The sequence below is a fragment of the Papio anubis genome, chromosome 4, assembly GCF_008728515.1.
Source record: "Papio anubis isolate 15944 chromosome 4, Panubis1.0, whole genome shotgun sequence".
Classification (NCBI taxonomy): Eukaryota; Metazoa; Chordata; class Mammalia; order Primates; family Cercopithecidae; genus Papio; species Papio anubis.
The window spans coordinates 135,566,479-135,580,692 of NC_044979.1; the positions used below are offsets into that span (position 1 = coordinate 135,566,479).

The 14,214-nt window shown below is 52.1% G+C and overlaps 1 protein-coding gene across 6 annotated transcripts in view; it reads right to left on the reverse strand.

Moving 5' to 3' along the window:
* CLIP2 (CAP-Gly domain containing linker protein 2) overlaps positions 1-14,214 on the reverse strand; it is a 112,174-nt gene that overhangs the window by 83,540 nt on the left and 14,420 nt on the right. Inside the window, exons 2-3 of one of the 6 annotated variants that reach the window (XM_031665471.1) lie at positions 10,779-10,827; positions 4,163-4,275 (exon numbers count right to left, since the gene is read on the reverse strand). The exons of 2 other annotated variants lie outside the window; for them this stretch is intronic. The gene's annotated coding sequence lies outside the window, so the exon portion shown is untranslated. Of the gene's footprint in view, positions 1-4,162; positions 4,904-10,778; positions 10,828-14,214 lie in introns of those variants that run through there. 3 more of the 6 variants (XM_031665469.1, XM_031665470.1, XM_031665472.1) reach the window with 3 other exon arrangements.

Here is a 14,214-nt window from a genome sequence, read left to right on the forward strand (position 1 = left end):
TAAAAATACAAAAATTAGCCAGGCTGGGTAGCATACGCCTATAGTCCCAGGTACTTGGGAGGCTGAAGCACGAGAATCACTTGAACCCGGGAGGCGGTGGCTGCAGTGAGCCAGGGTCGCGCCACTGCACTCCAGCCTGGACAACAGAACGAGACTCTTGTCTCAAAAGAAAAAAAAAAAAAAAAGCCCTAAAAGGGCTGAGAGCAGTGGCTCACACCTGTAATCCTAACACTTTGGGAGGCCAAGGTAGGAGGATTGCTTGAGGCCAGGAGTTTGAAACCAGCCTTGGTAGTATAGCAAGACTTTATCTTTAGAGAAAAATAAAAAATAAAAAATTAGCCAGGCGTGGTGGCGCATGCCTGTAGTCCCAGCCACTTGTGAGGTGAGACGGGAAGATCGCTTGAGCCTGGGAGGCAGAGGCTACAATGAGCCATGATGGCACCACTGCACTCCAGCCTGGGTGACAGAGCGAGACTCTGTCTCAAAAAAAAAAAAAAAAAAAAAAAAAAAAAAGCAGTCATAAAATAGAACAAAATGATGTCCTTTGCAGGGACATGGATGGAGTTGGAAGCCATCATCCTCAGCAAACTAACGCAAGAACAGAAAACCAAACACCGCATGCTCTCACTTATAAGTGGGAGCTGGACAATGAGAACACATGGACACAGAGAGGGGAGTAACACACACTGGGGCCTGTTGAAGCGTAGGGTGAGGGGAGGGAGAGCATCAGGAAAAATAGCTAATGCATGCTGGGCTTAATACCTAGGTGATGGGTTAATAGGTGCAGCAAACCACCATGGTACACATTTACCTATGTACACATCCGGCACATGTACCCCGGTACCTAAATTTTTTTTTTTTTGAAACGAAGTCTCACTCTTGTTCCCCAGGCTGGAGTGTGATGGCGTGATCTCAGCTCACTGCAACCTCTGCCTCCTGGGTTCAAACAATTATCCTGCCTCAGCCTCCTGAGTAGCTGGGAATACAGGCGCCTGTCACCACACCCGGCTAATTTTTGTATCTTTAGTAGAGACGGGGTTTTGCCATGTTGGCCAGGCTGGTCTAGAACCCCTGACCCCAGGTGATCCACCTGCCTCGGCCTCCCAAAGTGCTGGGATTACAGGAGTGAGCCACCGTGCCCGGCCGGAAATTAAAATTTAAAAAAAAAGAAAAAAAAAAGCCCAGGCGCAGTGGCTCATGCCTGTAATCCCAGCACTTTGAGAGGCCAAGGTGGGTGGATCACCTGAGGTCAGGAGTTCGAGACCAGCCTGGCCAACGTGGCGGAAACCCCATCTCTACTAAAAACATAAAAATTTGCTGGGCGTGTTGGCAGGCACCTGTAATCTCAGCTACTCGGGAGGCTAAGGCAGGAGAATCACTTTAACCCAGGAGGCGGTGGTTGCAGTGAGCCAAGATTACACTACTGCACTCCAGCCTGGGTGACATAGTAAGGCTCCATCTCAAAAAACAGAAAACAGAAAAAAAAAAAAAAAAAGGGCCAGGTGTGGTAGCTCATGTCTGTAATCCCAGCACTTTGGGAGGCCACGGCAAGAGGATCACTTGAGCCCAGGAGTCCAAGACCCGCCTGGGCAACATCGTGAGACCCTGTTCTCTATAAATAATAGAAACAAAATATTTTTTAAAGGCCTAAAAGCAATGATTACATATTAATCATGGCCAAAAAAAAAAAGTGTGATGCTTGCTAGCACAGTAACCTCAGGATCAAAAGCTTTGTGTTTTAATTTTTATTTTTTTTAATTTATTTTGAGATAAGACTCTCACTCTCTGGCCCAGGCTGGAGTGCAGTGACACCATCTCGGCTTACTGGGCTCACTGCAACCTCCACCTCCCAGGTTCAAGAGATTCTCCTGCTGCAGCCTCCCAAGTAGCTGGGATTACAGGCACCCGTCATCACGCCTGGTTAATTTTTGTATTTTTAGTAGAGACGGGGTTTTGCCATGCTGGCCAGGCTGGTCTCAAACTCCTGACCTCAAGTGATCCTCCCGCCTCAGCCTCCCAAAGTGCTGGGAGTACAGGTGTGAGCCACCATGCCTGGCCAGCTTTGTGTCATTATGATGAAGCAGAGAAGAGCTTACAGGACAAAAGGGACTCTGGAGAGGAGCAAAGCCTCCAGGTATGACGCTATCTGTTTAGGGGATCGGGGGCAGCAAGATGGGACTGGCTGCAGGGGGCCGGAGAGGTGGACAAGTCCCCCAGCCCCAGGCCTCTTCCCCACTATCCTATACTCACAAACTTTAATGCACCCAATGTTTCCGGAAGGCTCACCATGAGCCAGGCCCCATCCCTGCCCCAGAGCTGTAGGTAGGACTTAGCCTCTGCCCTGGGGAGCACCATCCAATGGGGAGAGGAAATTCAGAGCACCATAGTCAGATGGAGGATTCCAGGCAAAAGCATCCTCACGTCTGGACCTCAGAAACACAGGAAATCTCTGATACAGGAGATGCCCTTGTCTGTCCAGCCATATCTGCAGTCGCAGATTTTGAAGAAACCTTTTCTCCATTAATTTTGTTGTTATTATTATTTTTAGAGACAGGGTTTTATTCTGCTGCCCAGGCTAGAGTGCAGCATCACGATCTCAGCTCACTGCAACCTCTGCCTCCTGGGTTCAAGCGATTCTCCGGCCTCAGTCCCCCAAGTAGCTGGGACTACAGGTATCCGCCACCATGCCTGGCTAATTTTTGTATTTTTTGTAGAGATGAGGTTTCACCATGTTGGCCAGGCTGGTCTCGAACTCCTGACCTCTAGTGATCCTCCCACCTCTGCCTCCCACAATGCGGGGATTACAGGCGTGAGCCAGTCTCTTTTCCCCCTTTTTTTTTTTTTTTTTTGGAGACAGAGTCACTTTGACACCCAGGCTGGAGTGCAGTTGCATGATCTTGGCTCACTGCAACCCTCCATCTCCTGGGTCCAAGCAATTCTTTTGCCTCAGCCCCTGAGTAGGTCAGACTACAGGTGCCTGCCACCAGGCCCAGCTAATTTTTGTATTTTAGTAGAGAGGGGGTTTCTGCCATCTTGGCCAGACTGGTCTCGAACTGCTGACGTCAGGCGATCCTCCCCTTGGCTTCCCAAAGTGCTGGGATCACAGGCATGAGCCACCGCTCCTGGTCTATATTTTCCCCATCCTTGACTCATATGACTTATGTGGGTTGACTTCATTCCCACTCCTAGAGGGGATACATAACACAGGCCTGGCCATCAGGGAAGATCGTGTGAGGCGTCCCAGAGCCTGGGCTGTGGCTGAAACCTTCAGGAAGAATTCTCCCTGCTCTGGGGCTGCCTGGGTGTAGGATACAAGCCAGAAGCTGCAGGAGCCATTCTGGTCACCGCATGGGAGAGCCTGCCAGGGAACAGTGCCAACACAGAGACAGCAGAGCTGAGTCCCCAGGAGGGCCTGGATCCAGCTGAGCCTGAAGCTGGTCACTTGAGCTCTTTTTTTTTTTTTTTTTTTTTAGATGGAGTATTGCTCTGTTGCCCAGGCTGGAGTGCAGTGGCGCGATTTCGGCTCACTGCAAGCTCCGCCTCCCAGGTTCATGCCATTCTCCTGCCTCAGCTTCCCGAGTAGCTGAGATTACAGGCACCCGCCACCACGCCCGGCTAATTTTTTGTATTTTTAGTAGAGACGGGGTTTCACTGTGTTAGCCAGGATGGTCTTGATCTCCCGACCTCATGATCTGCGCCCTCCTCAGCCTCCCAAAGTGCTGGGATTACAGGCTTGAGCCACCGTGCCTAGCTGAGCTCTTCGTTTACATCAACCAACAAATCTCACAATTGTTTTTTCTCTCTCTCTCTCTTTTTTTTTTAGACGGTCTTACTCTGTTGCCCAGGCTGGAGTGCAGTGGTACGATTTCAGCTCACTACAGCCTCAACCTCCCAGGCACCCGAGTAGCTGGGACCACAGGTGCATGCTACCAACCCCCCAGCTATGTTTACAAGCTTTTTGTAGAGACAGGGTCTCACTATGTTGCCCAGGCTGGTCTGAAACTCCGGGGGTCAAGCAATCCTCCCGCCTCGGCCTTCCAAAGTGCTGGGATTACAGGCGTGTGCCACTGCGCCTGGCCTTTTTTTTTTTCCTAAACCTATTTGAGGGACAATGTCATTTGCATTTCCAAAAAAGTTCTGGTGAATACAGATGTCAACCCACAATGCTCACGGCAGGAATGTGTGTGTGTTCTCAGGACATCCGATGAGTCAGCAACACTACTACCTGTCCTGGCACATCCGAGTGAAGGATCGCCTCCTCCCTTGGCCTGGCAGCTGTAAGAGCAGAGGAAAGCGAGCTGCCCCCAGGCACACAGCAGTGGAGCCGACACGCCCTGGTGTGCCCACGAGAGCACTGGGCATGCCTGCCAGCCCTGGCCCTCAGGACCCGCTAAATCTGACATTCCAATGCCCTTGGTGCCCCGGGAATTCTAGGGACTGGGAGTCGATCATGCTGGGGTACAAGGCTGCTCCCTTGGTCCCCAGAACCTGGCCCTCCTGGTGGCTTGTTCAATGAGGGAGCCAACTTTGGGCACAGCTCTCTGAGAGCTTGGTTAGGCTGGGTCAGCATCTCCAACGCCAGCAAAGGTGAGTGGGGGCGGCCTCCGGTGACAGTAAATGTCCCACCTTGTGGGTGACCAAATGAACCTCCTGCTCCCGTGGCTCAGCTGGGGGACCCTCTCACCTAGGAATTCCAGATGCAGAGAAGAGAGAGCATTGCTGGAACTCAAATGAGGTTCAAGGAACTCCTTCCCCCTCCTGACCCCCAGCCCAGGGCCTCTTCTCTGCCCAAAAACCCTCCCACAGAGAAAACAGCTATAAATCGTATCTAATAATAGACTTTCATTCTTTTATTTATTTATTTATTTTTGGAGACAGAGTCTTGCTCTGTTACCCGCGTGGTACAATCTCGGCTCACTACAACCTCCACCTCGCAGGTTCAAGCGATTCTCCTATTTCAGTCTCCCAAGTAGCTGGGACTACAGGTGTCCCATTGCCATCCCATTGGCTAATTTTTGTATTTTTAGTAAAGATGGAGTTTCACCATGTTGGCCAGGCTGGTCTTGAACTCCTGCCCTCAAATAAATGATCCACCTGCCTCGGCCTCCCAAAGTGCTGAGATTACAGGTGTGAACCATCACACCTGGCCCATACTTGCATTCTTTTTTTCTTTTTCTTTTTTTTTTAAATTTTTTATTTTTGAGATGTGGTCTTGCTCTATCGCCCAGGCTGGAGTGCAGTGACATGATCATAGCTCACTGCAGCCTCCAACTTTTGGGCTCAAGCAATCCTCCTGTCTCAGCCTCCTGGGTGGCTAGGACTACAGGTGCACCCTACCATGCCTGGCTAATTGTTTTTCATTTTTTTATAGAGACTGGGTCTAGCTACGTTGTCAAGGCTGGTCTCAAACTCCTGGGCTCAAGCAATCCTCCTGCCTCCGCCTCTGGAAGTGCTGGGATTACAGGCATGAGCCACCACGCCCAGCCAGGGCTGGTATTCAGGAAACAGAATGAACTCTGCAACTCACTGAGAAAGCAACAACCCAGTTAAAAATGGGTGAAAGGTTTGAATACACATTTCACCAAAGAAGATATACAAAGAGCCCATAAGCACATGCAAAGATGACTAACATTATTACTCATCCAGGCAATGCAGATCAAAACCACAAGAGATACCACTTCCCAACAAAGGGAATGGCTAAAAGTTTTTAAAGCTGACAATACCAAGGACTGATGAGGACGCAGAACAACTGCAATGCTCGTAGTATTGGTGGAAATAAAAAATGGTACAAGCCGGGCGCGGTGGCACAAGCCTGTAATCCCAGCACTTTGGGAGGCTGAGACGGGCGGATCACAAGGTCAGGAGATCGAGACCATCCTGGCTGAGAAGTAATCCCAGCACTTTGGGAGGCCGAGACGGGCGGATCACGAGGTCAGGAGTTCGAGACCATCCTGGCTAACACGGTGAAACCCCGTCTCTACTAAAAAAAAATACAAAAAACTAGCCGGGCGAGGTGGTGGGCGCCTGTAGTCCCGGCTACTCGGGAGGCTGAGGCAGGAGAATGGCGTAAAAACCCGGGAGGCGAGGCCGGGCGCGGTGGCTCACGCCTGTAATCCCAGCACTTTGGGAGGCCGAGGCGGGCGGATCACAAGGTCAGGAGATCGAGACCACAGTGAAACCCTGTCTCTACTAAAAATACAAAAAATTAGCCGGGCGAGGTGGCGGGCGCCTGTAGTCCCAGCTACTCAGGAGGCTGAGGCAGGAGAATGGCGTAAACCCGGGAGGCGGAGCTTGCAGTGAGCTGAGATCCGGCCACTGTACTCCAGCCTGGGTGACAGAGCGAGACTCCGTCTCAAAAAAAAAAAAAAAAAAAAGGTACAATCACTCTGGAAAACAGTTGGGCAGTTTCTTAAAAAGCTAAAAATAGTGGCAGAGTGCAGCGGCTCACGCCTGTAATCCCAGCACTTTGGGAGGCCGAGGTGGGCAGATCACGAGGTCAGGAGTTCGAGACCATCCTGGCTAACACGATGAAACTCCGTCTCTACTAAAAATACAAAAAATTAGCCAGGCATGGTGGCAGGCGCCTGTGGTCCCAGCTACTCGGGAGGCTGAGGCAGGAGGATGGCATGAACCCGGGAGGCAGAGCTTGCAGTGAGCCGAGATTGCACCACTGTACTCCAGCACTCCAGCCTGGGCAACAGAGGGAGACTCCATCTCAAAAAAAAAAAAAAAAGTTAAAAATAGGAGCTTGAGGTAGGCGGATAACTTGAGCCCAGGAGTTGGAGACCAGCCTGGGCAACATGGTGAAAACCCATCTCTACCAAAAATCCAAAAACAATTAGCAGGACATGGTGGCACATGCCTGTAATCCCAACTACTTGGGAGGCTGAGACACAATAATCGCTTGAACCCATAAGGCAGAGATTTCAGTGAGCCAAGACTGTGCCACTGCACTCTAGCCTGGATGACAAAGTGAGACCTTGTCTCAAAAAAAAAAAAGAAAGTTAAAAATATACCTCCCATATAACCCAACCACCCAAGAGAAGCAAAAACATGTGTCCATAGAAAGTTTTATAAGTAAGTGTTCATACCAGTTTTACTCATAACAGCACCAAAGTAAAATCTCCATCAACCAGTGCATGTACAAACAAAAGTAGGGCAGCTGTTTTTTATTTTATTTTTATTTTTCAGACAGGGTCTCACTCTGTCACCCAGGCTGAGTGCAGTGGCGCAATCATGGCTCACTGCAGACTGGAAACTCCTGGGTTCAAGTGATCCTCCCACCTCAGCTTCCTGGGTAGCTAGGACCAAAGGCAAGTGCCACCATGCCCAGCTAACTTTTTATTTTTTTGCAGATGGAGCCTCAATATGTTGCCGAAGCTAGTCCTGGACTCAAAGGATCCTCCTGCCTCAGTCTACCAAAGTGCTGGGATTATAGGAGTGAGCTGCCATGACCAGTTTTCATTTTTATTTTAGAACAGAGACAGGTCTCTGTCACCCAGGCTGGAGTGTGGTGGCGTGATCATGGCTCACTGCAGCCTCAACCTCCTGGGCTCAAGCAATCCTCCCACCTCAGCCTCCCCAGTAGCTGGGACTACAGGCATGTGCCATCACGCCCGGCTAAATTTTTTTTTTTTTTTTTTTTTTTTAGAGACAGGGTCTCACTACGTTGCCCAAGCTGGTCTTGAATTCCTGGACTCAAGCAATTCCCCCCACCTCAGCCTCCCAAAGTGCTGGGATTAAAGGTGTGAGCCACGATGCCTGGCCCAAAGTGGTATTATCTATATAACAGAATATTTCTCAGCAATAAAGAACTACTGATGTGTGCAACATCAGTAGTTGTTGATGAATGCTTTTGTTTTTTTCTCTTTTGAGACGGAGTCTCGCTCTGTTACCCAGGCTGGAGTGCAATGGCGTGATCTTGGCTCACTGGAACCTCCATCTCCTGGGTTCAAGCGATTCTCCTGCCTTGGTCTCCAGAGTAGCTGGGATTACAGGTGCCCGCCACCACACCCAGCTAATTTTTTGTATTTTTAATAGAGACAGAGTTTCACTATGTTGGCCAGGCTGGCCTCGGACTCCTGATGTCAGGTGATTCACCTGCCTCGGCCTCCCAAAGTGCTAGGATTACAGGTGTAAGCCACCACGCCCGGCTGGACGAATGTTTAAAACATTTTGCTAAGTAGAAGAAACTAGACACGAAGGACTCCATATTGTATGAGTCCGTTCATATGCAATTTCAAAATTGTACACACAGGATGCAGATCAGTGGTTGCCTGGGCCTGGAAACACAGACTGGCTGCAAATGGGCACAGAGAACTTTCTGGGTGGTAGAAATGTCCTAAAACGGAGGTGTGGTGATAGTTGCACAACTCTGCGTTTATACTAGAAGTCATCAAACCATACACTTAATTTTTAGTAGAGACGGGGTTTCACCATGTTGGCCAGGTTGGTCTCGAACTCCTGACCTCAGGTGATCCATCCACCTCAGCCTCCCAAAGTGCTGGGATTACAGGAGTGAGCCACTATGCCTGGCCCAAACCATACACTTAGGATGGGAGAGGCAGGGCATAGTGGCTTACACCTGTAATCCCAGCACTTTGGGAGGCAGAGATGGGTCAATTGCTGGAGCTCAGGAGTTTGTGACCAGCCCAGGCAACATGGCGAAAATCTGTCTCTACAAAATAATACAAAATTTAGCCGGGTGTGGTGGTGCGTGCCTGTAGTACCAGCTACTGGGGAGGCTAAAGTGGGAGGATTGCTTCAGCCTGGGAGGTTGAGGCTGCAGTGAGCTGTGATCACACCACCACATTCCAGCCTGGGAGACAGAGTGAGACCCTGTCTCTAAAAAAGTTTTAAAATTTTTTTAAAAAGGGCTGGGCGTGGTGGCTCACACCTGTAATCTCAGCACTTTGGGAGGCCGAGGCAGGCAGATCACTGGAGGTCAGGAGTTTGAGACCAGCCTGGCTAACGTGGTGAAACCCCGTCTCTACTAAAAATACAAAAAGTAGCTGGGCGTGATGGCACATGCCTGTAGTTCCACCTACTTGGGAGGCTGAGGCAGGAGAATCACTTGAACTCGGGAGGCGGAGGTTGCAGTGAGCCGAGATCATACCACTGCGCTCCAGCCTGGGCAACAAGAGCAAGACTCCATCTCAAAAATAAATAAATAAAAATAAAGAAATAAACAAACTAGATCATGAATGAATGAATGATACTTACCCAAGAGGTGAGAAGTCCAAGACACCATTCTCACCTCCTTAGGACATAGCACTCAGGTCTGAGTGGCTCATGGTGATCAGCCCAGCTCATCACACAGCTGGTCTGGCCTCCCCACCAACCAGCATCCCCTCTGAGGCAGAGACCAGGCATAAGAACCCTGTCCCTGGCACTGGAGGCTCCTGCAGATGACCCTGCAGGTCCTTACCACCCGCCTGACACTGTCCCACCTCCCAGTGGCCGCCTGTGCCTTTTCTCCCACCTGTTTCACTTCATCTATTTGCATTACCTACTGACAACTAGCCTGATGCCACCTCCTCCAGGAAGTCTCCCAGGACCTCAGGATCACATGTGGGGCCCAGGAGGAGAGAGTACGCTGTTCTTGTCTATCTTCGTCATGCCACCCGGGAGCTCACAGGTAACTTCAGGCAGGGCCATAGTCTCTCCTCCCTGGGAACCCAGCCTGAGCCATGGTGCCTGGCACAGAGCCATGATCTGGAATTCCCACGACAGCAAACCTACAGTGGCCCAGAGGACAAAGGCCTTCCAGGCCACAAATCCCCAGAAACACTCCTCCCAGGGAACGCTCCCGTAATTGCCCTCTGGTCCTCCCGAACCCCCCAGCAGCCTCCAGTACGAAGAACCTACCATTGCCAGGCGTGGTGGCTCATGCCCGTAATCCCAGCACTTTGGGAGGCTGAGGTGGGCGGATCATGAGGTCAGGCATTTGAGACCAGCCTGGCCAACATAGTAAAACCCCATCTCTACTAAAAATACAAAAAAAAAAAAAAATTAGCTAGACATGGTGGCGGGCACCTTTAGTCCCAGCTACTCAGGAGGCTGAGGCAGGAGAATCGCTTGAACCCAGGAGGCGGAGGTTGTGGTGAGCCGAGATGGTGCCATTGCACTCCAGCCTGGGCGACAGATCGAGACTCTGTCTCAAAAAAACAAAACAAAACAACAACAACAACAAAAAACGAATCCACTGTCTACCAGGCATTGCACGAATGTGGTCTCATGTCCTCAGCCCCTGGACAAGGCAGAGGTCCTGTGACAGGTGGAGCTTCCCGAGTGCAGAGAAGTTCAGGGACTCAAAGTCACACACTGCTAAGTGGCTGTCCTGGAATCAGACCCGGGTCTGGCCCTTCCATACCTCCCATCCTGCCCAGCCCAGCCCTGGAATAACATTTGTGAGCCCCCTGGCCTCTGGGGACAGCGTCCGCCTGCCACGGCTCACAAAGGAAACCAAAGAGCTGGCAGGAGAGGAGAACCAAGGCGGCATTCAGTCAGGCCCGGCCACCCTCGCTGTGGGAGGGGGAGAAGGGTGCAGAGGGGGAGCAGCCCCCCAAGGAGCACCCGGAAGGGGAGAGGGGAGAATGGTGAACAGGAAGACGGGGGAGGCCACCTGCCCTTGTGTGACTCAGCTGTGCTGGTGGGACAGAGGAAGAGAGAGGGATTCTTGGAAAACGCTGGGACTTGATGATAAATTGGCCTCTGGCCACACTGCGGCCGATGTGGGAGAAGCCTGGCGCAGTCCCAGCTCCAAACCCCAGACTTACCCCGAGTGGCTGTGAGCCCTTGGCCCAGAGAGAGCCTCAGTTTCATTACCTGTAAAATGGAGTACAATTATCACCACCTCCTGGGAGTGAGGCAGAGAAGACACCCCAGGAGCGTGCCCGGCTGCTCAGGAAGGGGACTGTCACTACTCTCTGGAGGCCCTGGTACACAGGATGGACAGGCGAGGGCGGGGTGGCATTCAGACCAACAGGCCCCCTTTTGTGCCACCCTCCTCTGCCGTTTCCCGGAGACAAGCCCCGGCTGCATTTCATGGCTTCCATTTCAGCTGCCCGGGGGTGGCGGGCTGCAGCCTCGGAACTCTCTGCCAATCAGGGCCCCGGCGGAGAGGGACGGGTGCCAAGTGGAGCAGTGGAAAGCCCGTCTCAGTTTGGCGGGCCAGCCTCGTCCTGGGGCGAGGGAGGTGGGAGCCAGGAAGTGGGCACGCCTGCAGAGACCCCGGACGTGGCTCACTCCCGGAGGGGCAGGTGCTTGGCAGGGACACTCCTGCTGGCTGGGGTGGGTCATATCCAGTCTTCACCAGACCCCACTCTCTCCAGGGCCCTCGGGGGTCCCGGCAGCTGGGGAGCTCATGCCCACACTTCCTGAGGGGTAACCCACAGTCCCCACAATCAGGCCCCAGAGGTAGGCTCAGCACAGTCCCTACCCACACGCCACAAGCCCTAAGGCACCAGGCACAACAGCACCTCTCGGAGGAGCAAGGGCCCCGTAACCTGAAGCCTGGGCAGGGAGCACCTGCGGGGCAGAGGGTTCTGGGATCCAGCAAGGGAAACTGACCACACTCTGCCAGGTCCACCCAACACCCAAGGATCTGGTCGGGCTGGAATGCAGGGGGGCATCTAGAGAGTGTGAGAGACAGGCAGGCTCTCCCCGACGTGCCCCAGCAATCAGGCTGAGGGGATGAGGGGCCACAGAAAGACTCCAAGCCAGGGGTCCCCCACAATCAGACAAGCACGCCAGCAAGACCACTCTGGGAGCTGAGGATGATGGTGAACTGCCAGCGGGGGCAGTAAGGTTGAGGTGCAGGGAGAGAGGCCCGTTGGGGGCTGCTGAGATGGAAGCGGACCCCCAAAATGTGGCCGGGCGTGGTGGCTCATGTCAGTAATCCCAGCACTTTGGGAGGCCAAGATGGGAGGATCACCTGAGGTCAGGAGTTCAAGACCAGCCTGGCCAACATGGCGAAACCCCAACTCTACTAAAAATGGAAAGATTAGCTGGGCATGGTGGCGGGCACCTGTAATCCCAGCTATTTGGGAGACTGAGGCAGGAGAATCACTTGAACCCAGGAGGTGGAGGTTGCAGTGAGCCAAGATGGTGCCATTGCCTGGGCACCAGCCTGGGCAACAAAGTGAGATTCCATCTCAAAAACAAACAAAATGTGGCCTGATCTGGGACAGAGAGGGAACGCAGGGAGGGAGGCGGGGGGAGGTAGGGGCTGCAGCAGAGAACTTAAAAGAACCACGGGGCACCAACCTGAGGGCACCCAACGATAGGTGGGCAGGAATGGGACCAGCCTTTGTGGGGGAGGCCAGGCTGCACAACCCACCAGCTGAGAGACAGAGAGCCACTGCGCCTCCCCAGGAAAAGGCAAACCCAGGGTGCCCTATCCAATGGGCAACTCAAAAGGCCTGGCAATGCCAAGTGTTGGAGAGGGGGCAGAGCAGTGGGTGTGTAGGCGCAGATGGCAGAGCCCCTGGTCTGTACAGGGGACGTGAGTGTACACTGGAGGGACAGGTGCTACCCTAGAGGGCCCTCCCTGGCAACTGGCCTGCCTGCCCTGGAGGCACCTACAGGATGAACTCCATTGTAAGAACAGGGAGGGGTGGTTTGGTGGTGGGAAGGGACTGGGGTGGGGTAACTGGGGACTTTATTTATTTATTTATTCATTTATTTATTTTTGGAGACAGGGTCTCCCTCTGTCGCCCAGGCTGGAGTGCAGTGACACAATCATAGCTCATTGCAGCCTCGAACTCCTGGACTCAAGTGATCCTCCCTCCTTAACCTCCCAAGCAGTTGGAACCACAGGTGTATGCCACCATATCCGGCTAATTTTTGTAGAGACAGGATCTCACTATGTTGCCCAGGCTGGTCTTGAACTCCTGGCTTCAAGCGATCCTCTTGGCTCAGCCTCCCAGAGTGCTGGGATTACAGGCATTAGCCACCATGCCCAGCCTTTGTTATATTTCTAAGGTTTGTTTCCTAGCCCTATGGGATGCACATGGATGTTCAATGTATACTGTCTATTCCTCTGAATATCTAACAAATTTCTTAATCTTTTTTTTTTGAGTCAGAGTCTCCCTCTGTTGTCCAGGTTGGAGTGCAATGGCGTGATCTCAGCTCACTGCAACCTCCACCTCGTGGGTTCAAGCGATTCTCCTGCCTCAGCCTCCCGAGTAGCTAAGATTACAGGCACCTGCCATCATGCCCAGATAATTTTTATATTTTTGTAGAAATGGGGTTTCACCATGTTGGCCAGGCTGGTCTTGAACTCCTGACCTCAGGTGATCCGCCTGCGTTGGCCTCCCAAAGTGCTGGGATTACAGGCGTGAGCCACCGTGCCCGGCTTCTTAATCATTTTTTTAAAGAAAAATAAAGATAGGCTAGGTACGGTGGCTCATGCCTGCAATCCTAGCACTCTGGGATGCCAAGGCAAGAGGATCACTTGAGGCCAGGAGTTCAAGACCAGCCTGGACAACACAGTGAGACCTCACCTCCTAAAAAATTAAAATTAAAAAAAAAAAAAATAACCAGGCATAGTGACAAACACCTGTAGTCCCAGCTACTTAGGAGGCTAAGGCGGGAGGATTGCTTGAGCCCAGAAGTTTGAGGCTACAGTGAGCTGTGAGCTATGATTGTCCCACTGAATCCCATCCTGGGCCACAGAGCAAGACCCTTTTTCTTTTCAGACTGAGTCTCATTCTCTCACCCATGCTGGAGTGCAGTGGCATGATCTCGGCTCACTGCAACCTCTGCCTCCCGGGTTCAAGCGATTCTAGTGCCTCAGCCTCCCAAGTAGCTGAGGCTACAGGAGTGCGCCACCACACCTGGCTAATTTTTGTATTTTTAATAGAGACGGGGTTTCACCATGTTGGCCAGGTTGGTCTCGAACTCCTGACCTCAGGTGATCCACCCGCCTTCACCTCCTAAAGTGGTGGAATTACAGGCGTGAGCCACCGCACCTGGCCTAAGACCCTATTTATTTAAAAAAAAAAAAAAAAAAAAAAGATAAGAGACACAAGGGGAGGGAGAAGGAAACATTATCTCCACTGCACACCCACCAAGAGGCAAGCCCCCAACAGAGAGGACCCCAAATGCTGACTGCCAGGCCAGGCTTTCTGAGCCAATGGTGAGCCCTGCTCTGAGCACGAAGGGGGCTCCCCAAGTCCTGCCCTACCAAGCACCCCAATGCCCACACATGCA